The sequence below is a fragment of the Suncus etruscus genome, chromosome 6 (genome assembly GCF_024139225.1).
Source record: "Suncus etruscus isolate mSunEtr1 chromosome 6, mSunEtr1.pri.cur, whole genome shotgun sequence".
Taxonomy (NCBI): domain Eukaryota; kingdom Metazoa; phylum Chordata; class Mammalia; order Eulipotyphla; family Soricidae; genus Suncus; species Suncus etruscus.
Genome location: NC_064853.1, coordinates 62,411,536 through 62,427,366, shown reverse-complemented (window position 1 = coordinate 62,427,366; position 15,831 = coordinate 62,411,536).

The window sequence follows — 15,831 nt, the reverse complement described above, 5'->3', positions numbered from 1 at the left end:
TGTTAAGTTGCTTTCTATGTATTTAATTTTTATTTCACTATTTTAAATGTGTTCTTTTTCTTTCATCTTTGATCATAAATGAAATTTTGTGTTCTTTTTGCTATATTCTTTATTTGCATATAGGAATATGACAGATTACTGTGTGTTGGCTTTGGTGTTGACTAATTTCCTAGAATTGTATTATTATTTCTGGCTCCTTTAAGTGAACTGTTAGGACCTACATACAATATCATGTCATCTTGCAAATATGAAATTTGACTTCCTCCTTTCTAATTTATTTTCTAAAGATTGTAATGTAAATGATATATTTTAATTTTATTACATTCTATTTTATTGTATTTCAGCAAGGCCTTTGTCTTTGAGATCATTCTATATGCAATGGAATACAGTCATAAAATTATCAGGAGTACAAATATATCAATAAATATCTAAATTACATAATCAAACTCAGCATAAATAAAGCCCTAATAATGTATACTGATATATCTTTCAAACTCTCATTTAAGAATCTTTTCTATATTTCTATTTTACTTTGCAAATTATTACACAATGGCTCTGACATCATACGGTGCATTATTGTCTATATATCTCATCAGTCAAATATGTTGTTTTAATTTTTTGAGGTCTTTCTTATCTTTTGTGACAATGTAGAAACATGTGGAGGTAAGTTGTTGAATAAAATTTTAGACTGTGAAACACAAACTTTTATACTCCTGTAAACCACTGTTGTCTCAATTTAAAAATATAAATATATATAATAAAGACTAGCTTAAGATAATTTGAAAAAAAATGTCTTTAAGAGACAACTTTTAGATACAGAACTTGGAATTCCCGACCTACTGTGGATTTCAAAGCAATGACAAATACAAATTTTTTTCAATTTTTTACCTACATTTTAGTAGTAACACACAAATGTAGGAGTTAATGTGGTATCAATATTACCTAATGATAAGAAGCAAACAAACAAAAAATAACAGAAAGGTCAACAAAAAACAAATAACTTAATATTGCTACTGACAATGACTTACCGACCTCATTGTGAGATACAATAATATGCATACATTTTCATTCAGCTATATATTTTATAATAATTTTACTACCACTTACACAGAAAATTGCAATATCGAATATTGTTCTGTGCTTTTCAGTGGAAGGTTTGAGAATGGGTGAGAATTTGGGGATAATGGTGGACGGGATATTTCAGGAGTAGTGGTATTAGTTTTGGAACATGGAACTGCAGCAAAAATATTATGACAATTATGTAAATCATGGTGTTTAAATAAGTTTGTTAAATAAAGGGGCACCTTTCAATAATTTCATTTTAAAAATATATGACATATAAAATTAATTACAGTGCTTACATATTTAATATGATTGATCCATTTATCTGAAGCAGTGAAGAGATAATATAAGTTAAAGATGAGAACAATTATAGATAATTAATTTACCAGAGTCACAAAATTTGATTAAATATACATGTTCTTATATAAAAGTTACTTCACCAGTTTATAAGTAATTGAGTGTAGACATTAAAAATGTGCAAGTCACTTCACTTCAATTTGAGGCATATAAAATTTAAAATTTCTGATGAAGAAATAGTATAGAGGATGTTTATAATGTATTGTGTGACAAAATCTTAAAATAATCTGAAATTAAAATTAGTAAAATGTCCTTTGAGTTTCCTTTAGGCTATTTGCAGATGAAATACTTTAAAATTACATTCTGTCTTAGCTTTGAGTCAGGCCAGAATTACATTTATCAGTAATAACTATTATTAAAATTGTTGTATTATAAAGCTTATTAGTAATCAGAATTTGATCAAGCAATCTTTTGTAAAGCATCACTTCTTGAAAATGCATACAAATGACTGATTAGTGATAAATCCACTTAGGTTAATATTATTTTGTTGTGTATCCTAAAATTTTATATATTTAAGCCCTATCATCATTACATCAGACTGTCTATATTTGAAGATAAGTTATTACATGCAGTAACTAAGGATAATTGGAACGCTTTGTGGGTTCTGTTCAACTTAAATAGTATTCTTTAAAGGAAGATTATTTGAATTCACAGAGATGTGCTAGAGTTATATTTGAATATGGAAAAGATCATGTGGGGCATATCAAGAAAGTGATTATTTCTACAGTTCAAGTAGGGAGGTTTCAGGAGAAATTAAATATACTCAAACTGTGAGAAAATTAAATTCTGCAAATTAAGCCTCTATTTTATGTCATTATTTGCAAACCAATATAATATGCATTTAATGGACAAAATGAAGGCAAAATGTACTCTATTAGGTGTTTTATTTTTTCACTAGTAAAAAATCAAATATTGCATCTAAAGCCCAAAATTTCTATAATTTAATTAAAGTTATACAATATGTTAAACGTTAGTAACAATGCTTTAAAAAAGTATGTTATGAAGTGAGTTATATGTGATTTAACAGTGAATGTTACATGTTATGTGTGATTTTACAGGAATTCTTCAATGATTGCAAATGTTAAGATGTGTAGGTAGAAATTCAAATACAAGAAAACAAAATTAAAGAACAAATAAAAATAAAGTAAGATATAAAAAAATAAACTCTGGGGCCGGTGAGGTGGTGCTAGAGGTAAGGTGTCTCTTGCAAGTGCTAGCCAAGGAAGGACTGCGGTTCGATCCCCTGGCGTCCCATAGGTCCCCCCAAGCCAGGAGCAATTTCTGAGTGCTTAGCCAGGAGTAACCCCTGAGCATCAAATGGGTGTGGCCCCCCCAAAAAAAACAAAAATAAAATAAAATAAAATAAACTCAAAAATTTCCAATGGCTTTACTCAGTATTACCAAAGTAAATATTCTTATCTTCAAGCCTTGCTTGTGTGTGTGTGTGTATCACCTATAGGCCCAGAGAATAGGGAAGAGAAGAAATAAAAGAGAGTGATGGGGAGATATGAAAAGAGAAATAATGGGAGGGTCAGACAGATGAAAATAAGACAAATGAGAAATATCAGCAGGTAGAAGGCAAGGTATTCAGGTACATCAGTGTTGTTAAGGAATCATAATGCTGAGCATACAAGTCACAGAGACATAAACACTGAAATAACGAAAGCCAAAATTCAACAAACAAATTTTATAAGATACATGTTAAGATACAAAACTTGGGTGTGGAAAAGGGAACTTGGGACTACTATGGAGGAATCTTGACAAGTGTAATGGGACTGCTGCTGAAACATTTTATGTCTAAAATTCAACTATGAATAACTATATAAATCACAGTGCTGAATTAAAAAACAAGAGAAAATAAAGAAAAATACATTTGCAACAAAAAAGAACCCAAGATAAACAAAAAAGTAATTAGCAAATCTTAAAATATTAAATATTGAAGTGCAGAAATTTTTTCTTATCAACATAAAAATTTACAAATACAGGACAGCAGCGATGGTGCAGCAGTAGGGTGTTTGCCTTGCACGCAGCTGACCCAGGACAGGCAGCGATTCGATACCTCGCATCCCGTATGGTCACCCAATCAGGAGTGATATTTAAGCACACGGGCAGGAGTAATCCCTGAGCATCAACTAGTGTGGCTTAAAAATAAAAAACAAAACAAGAATAACCATTACAAATGTATAATGATGTATTTGTATCAAATACATTATATGAGTATTCACTTTCTATACAAGCAATATATTATAAACTATTCTGGTGCTACACAGTTTCAAATATTCAAATTAATTATCATAATACCAGTTAATGGTCATAATTTTCAGACATGAATTGATTTTTGCCAAGTGTATTGAAATTAAAAGTAATAGTCACAAATATATCTTGCTCAGGACCAAGTGATAGCACAGCAGGGAGAGTATTTACCTTGCACGAATCCTACATGGGTTGTTCGATACCTGGCATCCCATATGGTTGACCAAGCCTGCCAGGAGTGATTTCTGAGAGCAGAGCCTGGAGTAACTCCTGAGCATCACTGGGTGTGCCTCCAAAACCTAAAACAAAAATATTCATGTTCAGTTCTTGTTCTTATCACTGTGTGATACAGGGCATATAATAGTGTTATTTCCGAGGTAATTTAACTTTTTCTAGAATCCTTTAGTAATCATCCTCCAAAATTCAAATCTCATCAGACTCTCTCTAATTTTCAGAATCACCTGATGTCATAAAAACATTAACACTTTTGGAGGAACTTCCCAATCATAATATGGGGGTCTGACAATACTCTGAGCAATTCTCAGTCAACTAGGACAGTCATTCAATATGCAAGGCCTGTGGATTAAATACTGCTTTAGTGTTGAGTTGTAGGGAATTATCCACTCTACCCTAAAAATTGGTGAGGGCCTCCCAATCTCCACCCAGAAATGTTTAAGGGCTTAGAGATCCATTGATAGCATAGATTAAACTGAATTTGCCACAGAAAAGACCAATGCTTTAATCCCTGTACTATCTGGCTTTTAAATTATCACATTTATTTTGATGTATTTCAGCTTTAAAATTAGTATTTTCTACTCTAACATATTTAAATTTTAAATTATTTAGAGTTTTCAGTGTCAAAAAATAAATGAAATTAAAATTATATATGTGTCACAAATATGAATAGAATTTCTAAAAAATACAACACATTCAAACTATTTTTCTGTTGACTATATGTTCATTCTCCCAGTCACATAAATTAGAGTCTGGAAAGTTATATGTAAAAGAAATTTCTTTAGTGACAGATAAGATGGCATATCCTATTGGTACTTGCCTTGTATGAGGCCAATCTGGGTTCCATTCCTGTCATAAAATGAACATGAAATGTGCCCTCCAGGATCTACCTCTGAAAACAGAGCCAGAAGTGAGGCCTGAGAAACACTTGGTGAAGGCCCCACAGAACAAAAGATTAAATAAATAGCTTTCCATCATGTATTTTTCATATTTGTCACGTGATTTATATCTTTATTCCTCTTCTTAATTTTTAATATTAAGTCTTCTGATATTAACCTGGACATTTTTTCTATACAGTAAGATATTTGCAAAAGGCTTTCTCACTGATACCCTTATATCTAAGCTCCAAATATACTTAATGCATTTTATTGTTTTGCTGTTGTTTATGTTGTTACTTTGTGTAGTTTCATCAAGATTTTAGAACTATTTAAATTCTCAAATTTTTGATTAGTTGATTTTTGGGTGACACCCTGCAATGTTTAGTTTTACTCTTAGCTCTGGACTCCATAATAACTCCTGTGGGTGCTTGCGTCATCATATGTGATACCACAGATTTAACCTGAGTCAAATACGAGACATACAAATGCCCTCCTAAGTGAATCATTACTCTGACCCCTCAATTTATTTAATCCACACAACTACAATTTGTATGTATGTTTCCTCCTATTTTAATATCCCTTGCTTGCATTAATCATCTGCCTACTTTTCAATTTTATGTATTTAAAGCTTTTACATTTCATACACATTAGCATATGCAAAATTTTAACTTTTCTGACTTATTTTGCTTAGCATAATATACTACAGTTTTCTATTTAACTTAAAGAAATAAAATCTCTCTAAAATAAAAATTGACTTCTCTAATCTTACTGAAAAATAAGGTATAATATGTAGCTACTCTATGTGTGTTTATCTCAACTTGACATCTTACATAAATAAAATAAATCTATGTGTATATGTACATAGCAGTCCTAATATTTGATAAGTAGATCACCCTCAACAAAGAAAGAAAAGGTAAAATATTGTGGAATACATGAGGTAAGTAGAACATATGGTTTTGTTAAGGCATAGATCACACCATGGTACTAATGATTTATGACCAGATAAGATCATGACAGGTTGGAATTTTCCTTATAGAATGGTGTCCTTTGTCAGGATCCTACACCTGCTGATCCAGCTTATAAGAGTTTAGAGCTGTTTGATAATAAGAGAGATAAAATATGTCCAGAAGAATCAATACACATTCTTGAATTCAATATGGTGAGATTTTCTAGATAATTTCTTTAAATTATTACAAACTAACATTATAATATGAAAGACAGAAACATCAAATAATAATTTTTGAATTGAAGCACGTATAGTCATATCCTAGAAATGTTTTATAACTTTAGTAGCATTGTTGAGATACTCCACCTCTGATACTCCTAGAATCTGTGTGCAACTCCCCGGATAACTCCAACTGCAACTTAGCATAATAAGTCAGTTAGGGCTATAGATATTTATGTGTTATGAACCTGTAAAATGAGTCACTATTCTACAACATGACAGCAATTGTCCTACATAGTTTAACAGAGGTCAAAATATATGGCCTACAGACTGTACTTTTAATGTCACAAGTTATAAACAATCAGGATATGTGGAAATCTTCATAATTTTTAATGCATCTTAATACATCACCTTTATTTCACCTAATTTTGTTTTTGTTTTTTGTCCTCTGGTTTGGGGTCACACCCAGTGGTTCTCAGGGATTACTCCTGGTTCTTCAGTCAGAAATGGCTCCTGGCAGGCTCAGCGGACCATATGAGATGCCGGGATTTGAACCAAAGTCCTTCCTGTGTTGGCCAGGTGCGAGGCAAACGCCTTACCACTGTGCTATTGCTCTGGCCCCTATTTAGCCTTATTTTGAATGAAGTGAAATTGTTAAGTAATATTGCACACCTTGTTATGTTAGGCAATTAAAAATAGAATAAAACATGTATAATCAGATATATGAAACTCTTCCTTATTTGTTGTCTTTTTAAAAAAATATTTAAGCACCATCATTACAAGTTTGTTTGTAGTTGGGTTCCAGTCAAAAACATAATACCAACCTTTTGGGGTTTGGGGCCATATCCAGTGGCGCTCAGGGATTATTCCTGCCTCTGTGCTCAGAAATCACTCCCAGTAGCTCTGGAAGCCATATGGGATAAGCATATAGAACCCGGGTCTTTCTGGGTCTGCTGCATCAAATGCAAACATCCTACCACTGTCCTAACACTCTTGCCCAAAAACTCTCCTTTTCAAATACATAAAATAAAAACTAGATTAAAAGAAAAAAATTTAATCTCATAATAAAAGTATTGCCTGATATGTAGTTCCACATGCAGAAGATCAGCAAGAATGAAGAGGGACAGTGTAAGGAAACACTCAGAAAAAAAAAAAAACTAAAATTTGAGAAATTTTGTGGATCTGGAGTTCAAGGGAATGTATACCAAAGAAATCAAGGTATAAATATACACAACTATTCAAGTAACAGAACAAGATAATACATGATGGAACTATAAAAACACAGACATCGAATAGCAGTCTAATGTGCAGATAAGTGGGTAAATACACTTAAGATTAAACAATAAAACTCACAATGAAGTATGTTAATATTAAGATTGATTACATCTAAAGAAAATGCTGAAATATTTCTTTTTGATGTTTCAAAAGAAAAAAATTATTGTGTTGTCACAGAAGACATAAAAAGAACATTTCTTTGAGAAAATAGTGAGTGAACATAATGAGTGAAAAAATGAGTGAAAATTATGAATGCAAACTTTAGTAATCTGGCATAAAAATACAGGCCTTCAAAATAAAGGAAGCAGAATTCAAAATCTATTTCTCATAATATCGCTGAAATTATTCATTTTTGTATTTGAAGAGGAATAACCTTGCATTGCCTCAGGAGGAACAGAACATTAATTTGAGATAATAATGAGTGAAACATTTATTAATCTGGTAAAACAGACAAGCAAAATAAACCAGACCCTCAAAGTACAGAAAGCAAAGTTACAAATTCATGTTTCCCACAAGATACATGATAATTAAAGTAATAAAATAAAAATATGAATACATACAATTAAACATAAGGAGCAAAGAAAATGTCAAATACAAGAAAAATCCATAGCTTAATTTCAACAGACAATTTTGAGAACATAAATGATTGACAATTTATCCCAAAGTACTAAAAATAAAATCGTGATAACAAATATATTGAAAAAATAAAATTTCTAACTAGGATCCCCTTATATGGTACCAAAAATGCTAATTAATGTAATAAAGTATTTTAAGACTATTACTTAAATATCTTGAAAAGGAGGACATAAGTTCATGTAACATGTTTTCCTTTTAGTAAATCATAAAATCTCACTACTACAAGTATTGTCTAACGTATGAGTTTTTACTTGCATTGACTAATTTTAGTCCTATATCTACTATTATTATTAAACCTTTAATTTGAAATTATTTATGATTTTATTCTTTTAAAATGTATTATCAATTTAATACCTACATTATTTTTTTGTATGTTTATATTTTTGTTTTGGAGTCACACCAGGTGACGCTCAGGGGTTATTCCTGGCTATGCACTCAGAAATCGCTCCTGGTTCGGGGGACCATATGGGAGGCCAAATATCTAACCACAGTCTATCCTAGGTCAGCAGCGTTTTTAAGGCAAATGTCCTACTGCTCTGCCACTGCTCCTTCCCCTTAATATATACATTCTAATATTTATTTTTGCTGACTTTTATTTCTGCTCAGCTTCTCATTTTCTGTCTGTATATAATAGTCTTACTTTAACCTGTACATTCTGAGTTGTTCTGTTGATTCAGTTGTACTCAATAAAAGACATTAATTTGAGAAGAAATCTGACAAGCAAGTACTTTTTCTTTTTTTATTTATTTATTTTTTGGTTTTTGAGCCACACCCAGTGCTGCTCAGGTGTTACTCCTAGCTATGCTCTCAAAAATCTCTCCGGGCTGGCTTGGGGGACCATATGGGAAGATGAACCGAGGTCTGTTCTAGGTTAGCGCTGGCAAAGCAGAAGTCTTACCACTTGCACCAATGCTCCGGTCCCAAGACTTTTTCTTTTGCTATTATAAATTTTGTGCTCAATTAACAGGTGAGTATTACCTCCTGGGACACTATGGAGCCAACCAGGAGCCCTGGACTGAAGCCTCGGTCCAGACCACTTCCTTCTAGTGGTGGGGTAGGTATATGGTGTTGGAACATTGATGGTATGCAAACTATTAAATCATAGTGACAAATTAATAACTGTTAAACTTTGGTTCCTTGATTTATGTTGCTGATCTGTCTCATGCTGAGCATGCAGAATTGAAGTTTTTTTTTACAAATATTGTATTGTTATATTATTATTATTATTATTATTATTATTGATTTTGGGTTTGGGGTCACACCCAGTGGTACTCAGGAATTATTTCTGGCTATGCAATAAAAAATAGCTCCTGGCTTAAGGGCCATATGGGATGCGGGGGTGATCAAACCACAATCTGTCTTAGGTCAATCGTGTGCAAGGCAAATGCCCTACCACTGCACCATTGCTACAGTCTCTGTATTGTTATTATTATATCGCCTTTTTTTTTTTTTTTTTTGTTTTGTTTTTGGGCCACACCCGGTGACGCTCAGGGGTTACTCCTGGCTATGCGCTCAGAAGTCGCTCCTGGCTTGGGGGACCATATGGGACGCCGGGGGATCGAACCGCGGTCCGTCTCCTAGGCTAGCGCAGGTAAGGCAGGCACCTTACCTCGAGCGCCACCGCCCGGCCCCCTATTATATCGCCTTTTGACTATCTGTAACTATTTTAAATATCTGTGGCTATTATTGCTGTCTTTGGTACATATATGTTTTGTGGTCCATACCATCAGTGTGGTGGTCAATTTAATTTTTAATTAAATTAAAAATTTTAAATTAAATTAACTTTGTTTAATTTTTAAGTTTACTTTCTGATATAAGATGGTGTTAAGATAATTTATATTCATTCAAGGACTATATTACACAAAGCATGGCTATGTCATCACTAAGTAAGAAAACCAAGAAGAGTACAATAAATACAGAAAGCAATTTGTGTTGAAGCAAAAAACAAGGAGATTTTGATAGAAATAACTTTTCTATTTTTCTCTCATGGAAATATTTTATTATTTGGGGAGCTAAACTAAAACCTACTGTATTTATTAAGTCAAACATAAATATTTTATTTTTGTGAGAGAACTTCAAGTTGCTTTCGAATCTCTTAATTTTGATGATAAAATTTTTTAGGTTCAGAAATATTACATTTTTCCTTCGAATGCTCAGGATGAAATATGTTTATAAATTGCATAAATAAGATTGTTATTGCATCACACATTTTAAGGTTTATAAATAAAAGAAATACTTGGAGCTGAAGTGGTAGCACAGCAGTAGAGCGTTTGCTTTGCACTCTGCTGACCCAGGACAGAAGCTGGTTAGATCCCTGAGATCCCATATGGTCCCCTGAGCCAGGAGCAATTTCTGAGAGTAGAGTCAGGAGTAGTAATCTCTGAGTACTGCCGAGTGTGGCCCAAAAACAAAACTAAAACAAACAAACAAAAAAAACCCCAAAGAAATATTTACAAAATGTTTATATGATGGGTGTTTAAGGCATTAACTGGCATGTGAAATTATTATTAAAAGTGTCAAATTCTAAGATATAACAATATATATGCACAATCAATATAAAATGAGAAATTAAATTAAAAATAAAATCTCAGAAATCATTCGGGGCCCTTGTAACAAGCAAAGAACTTTGCTAAAAGCAGGCCTTTGGAACAAGCAGAGAACTTTACTAAAAGCAGGGAGCCCTGAGAAGTAAGTGTAACCATTTAAGGCTTGAATAAAGCAATGAGAGCATAGAATTTTAACCCTGGGAAACTGAGTCTAACTTATCTGAAGTTCCCATTATCTGTACATTCTGACCCTCTCGCTGATGGGCCCTGTTATCTAGGTATTTCTGCCTTTTCAATGTATATATGCCATACCTGTATGCGTACCTGCAGAAATGTGCCCACTCTGGAATACTTCTCCCATTTTTGTCTGTCTCTGTTATTTGTTCTGTGTGTGTCTGTCTATCTGCGTGGAGCTCTCCCCGAGAAAAAGTAACCCACGTTTTGACTGGTGTCCCACTCAGGGTGGGGCACCTACAGAAATCAAGTGATATTTTATTTAAGCAGCAGTCTTCTTTATTTCAATGACCTCGATAGTTCTGAAAAAAAAAAAAAAAAAAAAAAAAAAAATAACGATCACTAACTCTTTACTGATTTGAAAAATTGTATTTATATATTATTGAATTTAAATCCTATAGGTTTGTTTCTTTTTTTTTTTTTTCTTTTTTGGTTTTAGGGCCACACCCGGCGTTGCTCAGGGGTTACACCTGGCTGTCTGCTCAGAAATAGCTCCTGGCAGGCACGGGGAACCATAAGGGACACCGGGATTTGAACCAACCACCTTAGGTCCTGGATAGGCTGCTTGCAAGGCAAACACCGCTGTGCTATCTTAATATATAAAATAGACTGATTTTATCAATTATATTAAAAAGAAGTTGGCAATTTAGAAAGAAAATTAGTTTACTAGGGCTAGAGAGATAATACAGAGGTTAGGGTACTTGCCTTGCATACTGGTTTTGATACTAGAAACCCTACAGTCTCATATGATCACCTATGTACAGTCAGGGTTAGGTCCTGAGTGCAGATTCAGTAACTCCTTAGCATTGTCAGTGTGGCCGTCCAAAAAAGAAAAGTAAGTTTATTTAACCAGTTACCTACAGCTGTAATAAATAATTATGTCTAAAGTTGCTGTTGACATTATCAACTATCAATCTATAGTTTAAAATTACAAAAAAAAGAGAGATCAGAAAATGTAGGAATCATTTCATATCCCTATTTCACTGCATCACATAATATAATTTACTATATCCTTTTTTATCCTTTTATTCCACACACATTTCTATTATTAATATATTGTGTATTACTTCCAAAAGTTCCAGAAAAGTAGAAAAGTATATTTTCTTATGCCTAAACAAAGTCAAGTATTAAGTCAACATTGATATGTGATTATCAAATATTATAAAATTGAAAATAATAAAAACAAATGCTCAAATATTTTGATTATTGAAAGTTTACAGCATTTAAAAATTTATGACAGCTACAATAGAGGTTAATAAATTTAAACAGCAAGTCTTGTTTTAATTTGAATTTTAATATGGTATCTGCAAATATGAATACTTATTATAAATTACAACTACTTGAAGTTAATGAAAAAGATACCTGCTGGCTTCACAAAATTTGATTATATTCATAAATGAAACGTAAATGAATTTTGTTAATGTGAAACAAGCATGTTTATATGAGAAGAAAATCACAGCCCTACAACTTCAGCAGCTACCTGCAGTGTTGAATAAAATTTTAATATAAAAATTTCAAGTACCATTTCTTTAAGAATTTAATAAAAAATATTTTTACCTTACTAAACAAAATTATTATGGTAAAGTATTCATACAGTATAGGAAAATATACACAAAATAAATTTGAAATACTTTTTATAATTATATCACAATATTTTTCTACAGTATGATGTTAGAACAAAGTTTCTTAATTATCATTATGACCTAAAGTTTTGATTCTTGGACTGGAACAGTAGTAAGGGGATGATTTAGTATAATTTTCTAAAATGTCCTAAGAAATGATATAATTAGAAATATATAAGCCTTTCTACTCTTTAATATTATATTTAGTTACCTTTAATATTTATTGTGTAATCTCTCCTGCTTTTTGATAAGAAATTGACATACCGTGTAAATTTAAGTAGTCAACCTGTTTAATGACATGTTGCAAAATTACTAACACCTAACCTACCACTGGTATCATATCATATAATTTCCATATGTTAAGTGAAGATAAAAAGGCAGTCTTAATTATAATATTTATTCTGTTAATTAATACCCAGAAATAATTAGCTTTATATTTGGCCACTCATAATCATACAAAATCTTCTACTACATTCTTCAGTATATAATAAAAATTCTACTCTGTCTAGAACTTCAACATGTATAGATTCTATTTTTTGTTTGTTTGTTTGTTTGTTTTTGGGTCACACCCGGGAGCGCTCAGGGGTTACTCCTGGCTCTATGCTCAGATATCGCTCCTAACAGGCTCAAGGGACCATATAGGGTGCCGGGATTCGAACGACCGACTTCTGCATGCAAGGCAAACACCTTAGCTCCATACTATCTCTCTGGCCCCATCATGTATAGATTCTAGAGTTAAGTGGCTTATTACAAAGGTTGTTTTGTATTCTGAATTGTTTTATTTTTGCATAAATATTGATGCGGTGATGTAATGTTTTATTCAGTCAGGGAGATATAGTCAAATTAAACATAAATAAAAATTTCACTAATTTAATAAAAATCATTGTTTTCAAATATTTTAATCATTTAATAGCTTTAGTGCTGTCTTTTAATGTAAAAATAATTTTTCTAAAGTAAAATTATTGCTTAAGTAATATGTTTTTCTATTAAAATTCCAATATAGAAATGATATATTTATACATTGCATTTGTATGCATATAGATTTCATTTGTATGCGATCTATTGTTCTTTGTATTTAGATTTTCTGTACCTTAATAACAAATATATCAATAATATGTAACTTTTATAGGGTTCAGTTTCTTCATTTCTTTTTGTTTTTGTTTTTTGGGTCACACCTGGTGGCATTCAGGGCTTACTCATGGCTCTACACTTAAAAATCGCTCCTGGCAAGCTGGGGGGCCATATGGGATGTTGGCATTCGAATCACCGTCCTTCTGCATGCAAGGCAAACACTTTACCTCCATACTATCTCTCTGGCCCCAGTTTCTTCATTTTTATAAAATTTATAATATGAAGAATTTCAAATTAGGGGAAAAGAAAAAGTTGTCAGAAATTCTTTAAAGTAGATATTCCCAATAAGAGATAAACGATTACTGGTTCATATTTTTGTTTGTCACACTGTGGGGTAGAGGGTGACTGTACACCTAGAATTTCAGGCTTAGAGACAGTAAGATAATTGACATAATCATTTAATAGCTGAGCTCTGTATAATAAAAATTCTCTGAATTTAAATAGTTCAGAAGTAGTGATACGATGACACACTTTGTGACAATAAAATTAACTCATAAACATACAATATAAATAAAGAAGAAGCAAACAAAATCTCTCAGTGATATATTGGAGTAACCTTACACAAATTGATCAAACGCATTTTCCATTTTTTTGCCCAATATCAATTAATTGACAACACTTTGTTAAAATAAAATTGAGGAGATGAAATTTTTTACTTATACTGAAAACAAACAAACAAAAACAAATATGTAAAGCAAAGGCCTAGTAAAACTTCACACCTAGACCAGGTAAGATAATTAATAATTATCCTGCTTAACATACATTTAGCCTAGTACAAACATTGAACAAATGTTAATATTTATTTGTTTCATTATTTATTTTGATTTTATCATTACCAAACCTCCTCAGTTCATCTGGGTAATACAATTTAGATTCCATTCTTTCTGTCCTGCTTTGGTTAGCAATTAAATATCCATTTCAATCTTCCCCTTTTTTAACAGCACATCTAAAGTGTGTTTATTTTTTAGAATTCAAAGCTAATCTTGTTACTTCAATACTTAACTTTCTACAATGTCTTGCTATATAGAATATTATAAATCTGTATACTTTGGTTATAGGAACTTATTATGAGAACTTCAACCTTACTGCAGGATGTCCTACAAGTAACACACACTTTATTCTTACACAGTAATGATATATGATATGTCTTGCTTGTTACAATACATCCTGTCTCATACCTCTAAAACTATTTAAGAAAAATCTGTTACGTCTTATATATGCTTAGACTTTAGCATTCAAATTTAAAATTAACCACTGTTTATTTTTTTGTTCTGAGTCATATTTCAGCTTCAAAAAGTGAGTATAAGATGTTCCAGTACTAAAAGATAAATAGAAAGGTCATAGACTTAAATACCAGAATTTGTTCTCTTTATGTAAAACAATTTAAGTATCTTACATTCTAAAATTTACAATGCTACTATCTCAACCATATATATATATATATAACTTATATTAAATGCTGTCCTATGTATTTCAAATCCTAATAAATATTAAGTGTAATAGCTGGCATGGAAAAAATAACTGTACTTTTTATTCTAATGTTCAAGATTATATGGCACAATTTTCATTCAAATGACAAAACTATTGTATATTATAAATACAAGCAATAGCTAACATACAATTTGTTTTAAGATACATTCTATAGAAAACAATGAAAACTTTTGACCACTGGCAGTTTTATAAATATACACATTATAAAGTCTCATTCATATAAAACAAAAAAAAATACCACTATTAAGAACTGCTATAATCAAATCATGTGGAACAATCTATTGGTATAATTTCTAATAAATATTTATTTGTTCTCTGGACAATACATTTCTTAAACTTTTGGATAAAAATAACAAAATATGAGACACAATGTAAATGTTTGCATTGCTATGTAACACAATCAGGAATAAATATTGTTTATAAGAGTAAAGTTATCAAATGGTGGCACTGACTTAGGACTTTCAGTCATCAAGTAAGCATCATAGAGGATAAAATATAAATAATAAATGTTTCTGTCCTTAAGGATCTCACAACTAGAGAAAAGTTGCTCTTGAAAACTTCTGACACATACAATATGTGAATTTAAAGGGAAATAAAAATATCTCACCACCTTTTAAAGAAAAAAAATTGGGGGAGGGGAATATTTGGATCACACTTGGTGACTCTCACAGGTTACTCCTGGCTATACACTCAGAAATCGCTCCTGGCTTGGGGTACCATATAGGTCGCTGGGGATCAAACCGCGGTCCATCCTGGACCAGCCAAGTGAAGGCTGTGCCATTACTCTGTCTAAAAAAAAATTTTTAAACAGACATATATAAACTTTAAATTAAAATATTGATAAAATTAATGCATTTGATTATATTCTTTTAAAACAATTAAATAACAAAATATAAATTTTTAAAAATAAAATGTAATTGTAAATTCAAAGCTGCATTTTTTTGCCT